The following is a 9,532-nucleotide window of genomic DNA, read 5'->3' as shown; positions in this document are numbered from 1 at the left end:
GCGAAGCAACTAATACTGTTTAAGTATTATCATTTATCCAGATTGTACCCACATTTCTTTGAGACAAACAATCCATAAGTGATGGGAGCAAGCTAACCAAAATCACCCCGTGACTTGTGCCGTGATGTGCCCCTAATCCCCGAAAATCTCAATATTCGTCTTAACAAGCCAGCACGAGGCGTGTGTACCCTCAAAGTTTCGAGCTCTCCTCGCTCGCCGAGCCGTATTACCCTTGGCTCGAGGTGCAGGGGTAGACTGTTCATATTCCGTGCAAACAAAGTGAGCAAAGACGCCAGAGGGTAAGGCACACGGAGCGACATGCGCGGGCTCAAACGAGATTATCAAGCGATTAAAAGAATTTGCTGCAGCAATTTTGTTGGTGGCTCCTTGTATAACCGGCAAAAGGGACGAAACACTCGCACAGCCCCCGAATCTTAGCGGAAGAGAATCTACGGAGGGGGTCCGACGCAAAAGATTAGCCCCGGAAGGCTCATCCTTTGTGCCCCGGTGGCCAAAGAAAACAGGGAGACTCAAAGAACCGCGATGGATACATTTTTAATTACTTGGAATATCACTTGGGTGGACGAGGGTTCGCCTTCAGAGTCATACGGAACGCCTTGATTAAATGTCGTGGTGTATACGAGCCTCCTGGCGATGTTTGGGCTTTTAAGTTAGTTATAAAAAGACATTACGTTTGCTTTTTTGGTTGAGGCATGGTTAAAGAGAGCGAAACATCTTGGAAATCGGTAATTGGTCAACAATCCCATACTGCGAACTATGCTCAAGTTCAATAATTTAATAAGCCACAAAGAGCACTTTTTTATTGATACAATTTTATTAATTTTTTTTTTTTTTTTTACGATTATAGCCAATTGAAAGTAAATTATTAATCATTAAAACTGGTTTTTGATGGTTAAGTAATCGATCTTAATTATTTATTTCACAGATCTAACTGTGGAGGCGGCAAAGCTGACAACTCGACTCTTCACGGGCACGTGTACTTATTTTATTTTATTTACAGTAACATGACTCTGTGAAACCCATGATTGGCAATAGATAACCCAGAGGTGTACAAATAAATATATATACCTGTTTGTGAGCGCGTTTTGCACGATTCACCAATAATTTGCCATTGAGTGTATCGAGTGGAAGGGTAACGGTGCATTTCACACACGAGAGTGAAGAAGCCGGCGCTGCCTCTCAGTGGACAATATAACCATGCGCGCTCGAAAGAGTAGACCAGCCGAGGGTATGGGGAGCTTCTGTTGAACAAACCAAAGCTTAATAGAGATATTTCAAGGCAAAACTCCCAGGGGGGGATGGAGAGGCCGTAAACAATCGGAAAAACGAAAGAGGCGTCCATTGGTATATGGCACGAGTTCAGTGGTCCAGCGAAGGCACCGGTATTGTGTTGGGGCCTTTTTTTTAATACAAAGGTAAATCAATGCAAGGTGGCCGTGTCCGCGCGTAGGTACAATGCAGCGTGTCCCGCGGAAGGGTAACGCGCGAGCAAAGGGGTGGGTGGGGGGAGATGCCCTATTAGAGCGTATAGGCACGAATTTATCTCTCTATAACGGATAATACAATCGTAAAGTTCGAAGGAGGGAGAATGGGAGAGCCTCGCGAGAAGCATGCCCGCATTGACGGCGAGCCCGGTATCGTTAACCCGGCGTTCCACAATCCCGGAAGCCGAGCGGGGGGAGGCTCTTTCTTCGTATTGTAGTCGGCCGGCGGGACGAGGTATAAGGTGTACCTGCTACCAACGTATACCTGGGTATGCGCGAGCCAACAAGGTTATCGACGATCGTTTCCTGGCTCGGGTGGCTGTTCTGGCGCACCGGCAAAGATCGACACCGACCAAAGTCGCTCGACGCAGGCTGTTCATCCAAACCTCACCAGAGTCACTCTGGTCCATCTGGAAAATCTGTATCAATTGTTACACTCTCTTCATTTTACATAATTCCAATGAACGGCAGGGAGGGGGGAAATATGTTTTCCTCGGTAAATAGTTCTCACTCGCGTGCACATCCGTGTGCATTGCTATTTTAAATATAATATAACAACGGCGGTTTGGAACCCATGCCCTGGAGGTGGTGGGGCATAAAGTACGTGGATACATATCGAGGGTGTTGATTTTACTCGCGTTAAGATATTGGAATACACGCGCACGGAAAGGTGGCTCGGGGAGGAGGGAGAGAGAGACCCTTGTCTCGGGGTCACACTTGTATGCGAGATTTCAAAATTTTCGCTCCTGCATTGTATGTAGCGCTTCCCCCCTCTTGCATTCAAACTATTTTATCACTTTGCGCGAGGATTCTATTGTACAATACGCCCCTTGTTTTTAAATATTTCATGCGCCGAGGTGATTCTGTGAATCGTACAACAGCCGCGGGATGGTTGTGTTGCATCTAAATTCCAACAGATATGATAGGATTTAAAATCAATCCTCAACTATAATCGCTTGGAATTTTTACGTTTCATTGCCGCCAAGCGATGTATGATAACGCAACGCATTGTATCTTGTTTGCCGTGAGATTTGCCGACCTCGTTTTTTTTCTTATCGGATGGCAACGAAATCGCTTACGTAATCTCGGTTAGTAGTGTCTTGATAAAAAAAATTCACGACATAACTACGCGAAATCGACAGAAGAAAAAAAAAGAATGCCTTAGTATCGTTCCAACCTCTTGGGTCCCACGATCAAGTGTATAAACATGGCACCATCGAATCTGCTAGTACTATTTCTCGTGTATTATTTAGTATGTAGTGGTGCTTTTGCAGTGAATAACAATGAAGTGGAACTTGATGTTTCGGAAAAATCTGAAGCCGAAGATGTAGGGAAACCACTGATTCTGTCGCATTACCTGGACAATGGACAATTGAAGGAAGGAAGGGAGAAGGCACTCGTCGAGCACAGAGAAATACCAGGCATCGAGAGTTACAGTGGGTACTTCACGGTCAACAAAGAATACAATGCCAATTTGTTTTTTTGGTATTGCCCAGCAGAGGTAATCTTATAATTATTAATTTCAAAAGTACAGGTCCCTCGTAAGCTTTGAAGTTAACATGATGATGTTTTATGTATGATTTGTTTATCGAAGAACAACCGGGAAAGTGCTCCGATAGTATTATGGATGACGGGTGGTCCGGGCTCGACGTCTATGCTCGGGCTTTTCGCTGAAAATGGCCCGTTCACTGTCACTGCAAACCAAACCGTCGAAATGAGGAAGCACTCGTGGACGCGCAACCACCACATGCTCTACCTCGACAGTCCTGTGGACGCTGGCTACAGTTTCACGGAGAGTGACAAGGGCTTCGCAACGACATCGGACGATGTTGCACGTGACGCGCTCGCATTTTTAACACAGTTTTTCCAGTTGTTCCCCGAACTTAGGAGCAACGAACTCTACGTCGTTGGGGAATCGTTGGCTGGAAAGTTTGCGCCTCCGATAGCTCACGCCATCAAAGTACACAACGAAAATGCGGAGGTGCGGATAAACGTGCAAGGTCTCATTATCGCAGGTGGTGTGTGCGATCTAGTTAACCAAGTGAAGCACGTTCAGTACATTTACGAATTGGGCCTCATCGGCGAGGACGATAGGAGAGAATTGCAAGCGTTGGAAGACAAACTCGTCGGTTTGTTGAAACAGAAGAAGGTGTTCCAGTCCATTGCTCTGATGAACAAAGTGAACAAGATGATGGACAACATTACTGGTTACAGCTACTACTTCCACTCGATGAGGCCCACAGAGCCAGACTACATCAACCCGTTCGTCCACTGGGTGGTGAGGCCTGACGTGCGCAAAGCCATACACGTCGGCAATGTCACGTTCGAGAGAACATCAGTGCAGGTGAAAAAGCACATTGGCAGGGATATGCTGCACTCCGTGGCAAATTATGTCGAGGAAGCTCTTGCCGATGGCAAAAAGGTCCTCGTTTACGTTGGCCAATTGGACATGATGGTCACCAATGCTGCCATGGAAAATTACATTTCAAAGCTTAAATGGCCCGGAGCCGAAAGTTACAAGACGACCAAAAGAAAGATATACTACGTCGGGGACGAGTTGGCCGGGTATGTTAAATCAGGTGTGAACTTGACGGCAGTACTCATGAGAAATTCCGGTCACATGCTACCGAACGACCAACCCGTGTGGGCCTTTGATATGATTACGAGATTCACGCACAATCTGGGATATTGATGTCAAGTAGTTTCACACTTCTCGTCTCTGTATTATTATTATACGTCATTAAATTAATCACGATATCGATGCATCCATGTTAATAAATCTAATATAATTTCATATAAATCCGTAAAGTAATTTTTTTGTTGATTCCTACACATATTTTGAGAATTTAAATTAACAACAAAGTTTATTGGAAAATTGGTCAACTGATTTAAAATATATTTCATGTAAATAAATGTTTCTTTAATCCTACAGCTGGAAAAACATCGCGCAATAGTTACGTCTTAAGAATTTCCACGAGATAACCATTCATTGCTTGTTGATTTGACCGATATTGATAAGAATTATCTGGAGACATGACGTCACGATGTATTCATAGTAATTTTCAAGATTATTCGCGCTATGACACCTAAAGTATAAGCCGTGATGCTTCGTGCGAATGAAAACAAGGTGAGACGAGTTTTTGGTTTTGTCTAGTAAGTAAACTAAAAATTCAATTAGCGCCATATTCAAGACTTGTACCACGACAAATAGTCACACATGAATGATTACATTATACTTGTACTCTATTGTTCTACAATTGTTTTTTTCACGGTAAAGTAAAACGTGCGCATTATGCGAATGTGTGGATTGAAGCTTGTGCAAATGCACGACGATGTAAAGGGAGAAAGTAAATCATCATGTATTAAAGCCCATAGCTTTTGAACAGTTAGCAGGAAAGCTCGAGGGAAAGCTTTGTCCCTTACTCTTGTTAAGTACAGCGTAGAGCTTTGCAATCACTGTATCATGATAATAGTGCCTTTTGCAGTACGCGTGCATGGAAAATGAAAATTCCTCTGATACTGCTATTCAATGGCAAAAAAGAAATATAAAAATAATTTTTTTTTTTTTTCTTTAATAACGTTTACTCGAGTCTCCGAATTTGAGAGATTTCAGTTTTGCATCACATTAGAGTTAAAAAATAAATTCATTTTTAACCAGAACAATACAATATGAGCTCGATCTTGGGACTGATAATTTTCTTCAAGCACAAAGGCAAGTTTGATACGACTTTGATGAGACTTTAAGCCGAACGGATTGATTTTTTACTCATAAAAACTTGATCATCTGTAACGAGACATTTGGACGCAAGATTGACATTAAAAATCACTTGCGTCTCTTTACGCGTATACGTTAACGTACAAAAAAGGATACAAGAAAGGAAAAGCAATTGGCACGTGCACAAATCAATTTCGGCAAACTCTCAAAGTAATAACGACGAGCACAAACGTCTCAAGCGAGCTGGAAGCGCCTCGAGGATTAATTATAAACAAAATTTACGGCTCATCAGCTTCGACCACCTCCAGCACCCAACAAATTGAAAATCTTTGGCGTGCAGCCTCAAAGCGGCCTCCCGTGCACTCGTTGCGGAAGCAACGTACAACTTTGAGCCAATAGCTTTTCCGTCACCGACATCCACGCACGAAAAGCTCCGGCACAAAAGTCGGGCATGATCCCCGCAAATCGTTAGCATCAAATGCACACACCTTTGCACGGCCACTCCGAGCGAGGCGTGGCTCCTCCGATACACCGCGTGCACCTGACAGCGTGAGTTAGCGCGCCCGAGAACAAAGTCGCGCGTACAACGTCCTCGCGGGTATAAGTACATCCGCGTGGCGCGTGTTAAAGCCTTGGCAAACTAATAGGAGCGTCGGCCTCCCTTTATGCGCCGTTCCTTGCCGATCGGCCCGAGACATTGCTCGCATACCTGTGTACCCTCGCCCGCCTCTCCCCCCATTCCTCGATCTATACATGTAACGCATGGGCGCTAATGTCTCGCGCAATGATTAACCTCGTCCATTTATCCGCTGTGGCCGCTTGGCTTTTTTTTTATCACCCTCCCTTCGCTTCCACTCCTGTCTGGCGCTCTGTGCGTTTCCTCCCGTTTTTTCTACGCGTTTCCGCCTGCCTTCTTTTCTTATTTGCTCTTGGACGCTATAGGGAAAAAAAAAAAAAAAAAAAAAAAAAAAAGAGTGCATGCAAGTTGCCGGTAAGGGTGTATTATTGGACGGTCACGCTGGTTGCGGGCATCGAGTTGATTTGTTCGTTTTACTTGTGAAAATCGGGCTTGGAAAAAAAAAAGACTTTGATGCGTGTGAGGCGCAATCGGATACGTTGCTTTTTTTTTTTTTTCAATGAAAGCGGACATGACGGTTGTCTCCTCCAAGTTTAAAATTTTACTTTACCAAGTTTACTTTTATAGTGTAGACTTAATATAGATAATGATTAATTAATTGTCACGTTTGGTTATAATAAATGTACGCATAATAAAAAGGAAGGAAATCCTTGTCTCGTCGCACTCGTCATTCCCGTTATGCGAGATCTCCACCGTTGGACAAACCATAGCAGCCCCCCCTCTCGTCCCAATTTACGAAACTAGAGTCGAAAAATAATAATCGGTGCGAGCTCGCGCTTTTCCTCGCGGTGATTTCGCGATAACCCACACACGTGAGGAAACAGAGTCTTCTTTCGCAACGTTTGCTTTTTCCATTTCACGAGAGAGCTACGTACAAGTAACGCGAGGCTCTCGCTCGCGTGCTCGTCTGACATTACGAGGCGCACGGCGTTATTGTCTACCTACCGAGGTGACGCGAATCGCCGGAAAAATTTTCACGTAACGAGCTCCGCAAAGAGCCGCTGCTGCACTCCATAACGCGCATTTATAATGAGAGACACGATACCTTGTACTTTGAGTTGTGTGTATGCAATATGTGTGTGTGTGTGTGCCGGTTCGCCTCTGTCATGGGCTTTAATTAGTTCGCGTTCGCGCCTTGTTGCGTTTCAAATTATTACATATATACATACCTACCTATTATGCGCACGGACCCCTGTTGGATTCATAAAACAACGTTGGCTCGTCTTCGCGTGGAATTCAGTTTCTTTTCTTGTCTTTCCTTACTCCTCTTATTTTTTTTTCATTCTAGACACAAAATAACTCATAAACTTTTTTTTTTTTTTTTTTCATCCAGAATTTACTTGAAATACAGCTCAACTAAAAAAATTTACAGTGGACTTTTAACAAAACTCCATACGTATTTTTCAACTTGGCTTTAGAATGGATCCAGGACAATGATAGGTGTACCTTACAGTCGGTCAATGTTCGCGTCTTTACACAAAATTTTTTTTTAAACATTAAAGAAGTTGCTGTTGGGGAAAATTTGTTTTGTTGCAAAATTTTATACGAGAGAGTCTTAAGGATCGAGGAGAATACAATAAATTGTTGTTACAAATGAAAGGCATACGTTAACCAATACTCGCAGTCAATTGATTTGAAAAAAAAAAAAAAAAACCATACGGTGACAAGTTAACTTTAAATTTTATGTAAAGTACAAAAGTCAATTACAAAATATAATATCCTCCTGTTAAGTTGTGTTAAACGTGGATATCACTTATCAAGCACCCTTCACCTGGAATTCATGGAATTTACACATTGTACTGTACTGAAGATTAACCCCCAAAAGAATAATATTAATACCTGCATGTACAATAACCCAAAACAACAACAACAAAAACGATTCATTTACCTAGACAAGGTACTTGTCTCGTGGCTGACCAAATTTTCGTTAACCAGCAAAACACGCGTACATAAGCACATAATATCATGTAGGAAAGGCAGCATCAAAAAGACGAGCATACAAAGGTACGAGCACCTACTATATAGCACCCTTAACATGGATCATGTACATGCCCATTTCACAAAAGCTGTACCAATGTGCATTTGCCGGCAGCGGTAGCTCAACCCGCGCAAACACGGTGCCAGGGATACATAAAGAGACTTTTCAGGGAAAATTTCTCATTTTACTTGCACCGAGGCAGAACCAAAGCGGCATCAGCAGCACATCGGGGCTATTTGACATGGGTCCGCGGCGAGAAACAATTCGCCCCTTGCATTCCCCGTATTCCGCGGTCGCTTTGATTCGCCGTATGAATCCGCGCCTCTCCTCCTCCTCCTCCTGCTGTATTACTACCATACATACACGTGTACCTATATATACATATGATCCTACCATACGCGCACTACTGTCAGTATTTCAACTATTTATGCGGGATTAGAGCTCTCTCTCTCTCTCTCTGCCGTTGGATATATTTTCCGCGCAGCCGTTTCGTTTGCAGAGGCGAGTGAAAAGTGCTTGCACATAGCGTGCACGGAGAGCGCGAAAGAGCACCGGATAAATGTTGGCCGGCGCGTGTATATACATACGGAGTGGCGTAATGTCATTTTCACTGGTTTATACCCCCGATGCGTATATATAATATGCCTGCGTGCGCGCATGTGTTTAGCGCGAGCCGACCTGGTGATGGTTGAAAAGGAAGGATGGGTGCATTTGCGCGCCGGTGGAGGGTTTGTTCTCGAATGAGTAACGAAGCGATTCGCGTTACAAATTAAATTTTCGGGGTTATCCCCCGCGCCCAGTGTATATTATATTTAGTTGCGCAACGCGTTTGCGCGAGTAATTTCAGGAGGTGGATAACGATTACGCGATGTGTTATAAAATTGTTTGAAAAATCGGCAGCTCACCCATCGAATTAATTTACGAGCAAAAGAGCCCAGTGTGTGCTCGATGGTACAATGTATGAAACGATGCCGCGGAAAAGCGCAGTCCTTGCACGAGTTGATTATCAAGAGCCGTTGGCTCTATTCTGTTAAAAATGAGCTATATACTCTTATGGCAATTTGACGATAAAAGTTTAATGGAAAAACTTTGCATGTTTTTCTAATTTTTTCAACTTTTCCTTCTTTCATATCACAAAAAAACGTAAAAGTAGCTTCAAAGTTGTACTATAGAAACGAAATTACAGCCAGAACGAGAATTCGAAAACGTATGGAGTTACGCTATGCCGCGAGCGCACCTGCTTTTTTTTTCTTTCGATCCTTAATTGATAATAATTCATTGATACACGCGTTGCGATTGAACGTGTTCCGTTGCAGCTTACGTGCGTATACATGTTATATTATGCACGTCCGGCCTCGAATGACAAAAATGACCGCAGCTCGCGGCGAAATATCACTTATCCGAGTAATAATTCAACGTCGGGTCGCGCATAAATTCACCGAACCGCGACGGCGTTACACTACAGTGGGTAGATACACGCGCTTGGATGCAGCAATGCTCGCTCGCCGGTAGCCGTGTGCAATGTCTGCCTGCAGCGTATATATACATGTGGGTTAAGTAATCCGCGGGCTGGAGTTAATTGGCGCGAGCGCACCTGATTTCTAATTTCGCGGACGGTATGGGCAAGTTGCAGTTCGTCCTCCTCCTCGTCACCGCCACCGTCTCTTTCTTTCACCGCCAAGAAGCACCGGACTTTC

At 43.8% G+C, this 9,532-nt stretch overlaps 1 pseudogene; it reads left to right on the top strand.

Moving 5' to 3' along the window:
* Positions 1 to 2,712: 2,712 nt before the first annotated feature.
* LOC106640626 (venom serine carboxypeptidase pseudogene) lies at positions 2,713 to 4,197 on the top strand (annotated as a pseudogene).
* Positions 4,198 to 9,532: the final 5,335 nt, after the last annotated feature.

This window comes from Copidosoma floridanum, unplaced genomic scaffold (assembly GCF_036245765.1).
Source record: "Copidosoma floridanum isolate Cflo_tuat_1 unplaced genomic scaffold, Cflo_Japanese_pri ptg000013l, whole genome shotgun sequence".
Classification (NCBI taxonomy): Eukaryota; Metazoa; Arthropoda; class Insecta; order Hymenoptera; family Encyrtidae; genus Copidosoma; species Copidosoma floridanum.
This window is presented reverse-complemented; position numbering and strand designations above follow the sequence as displayed.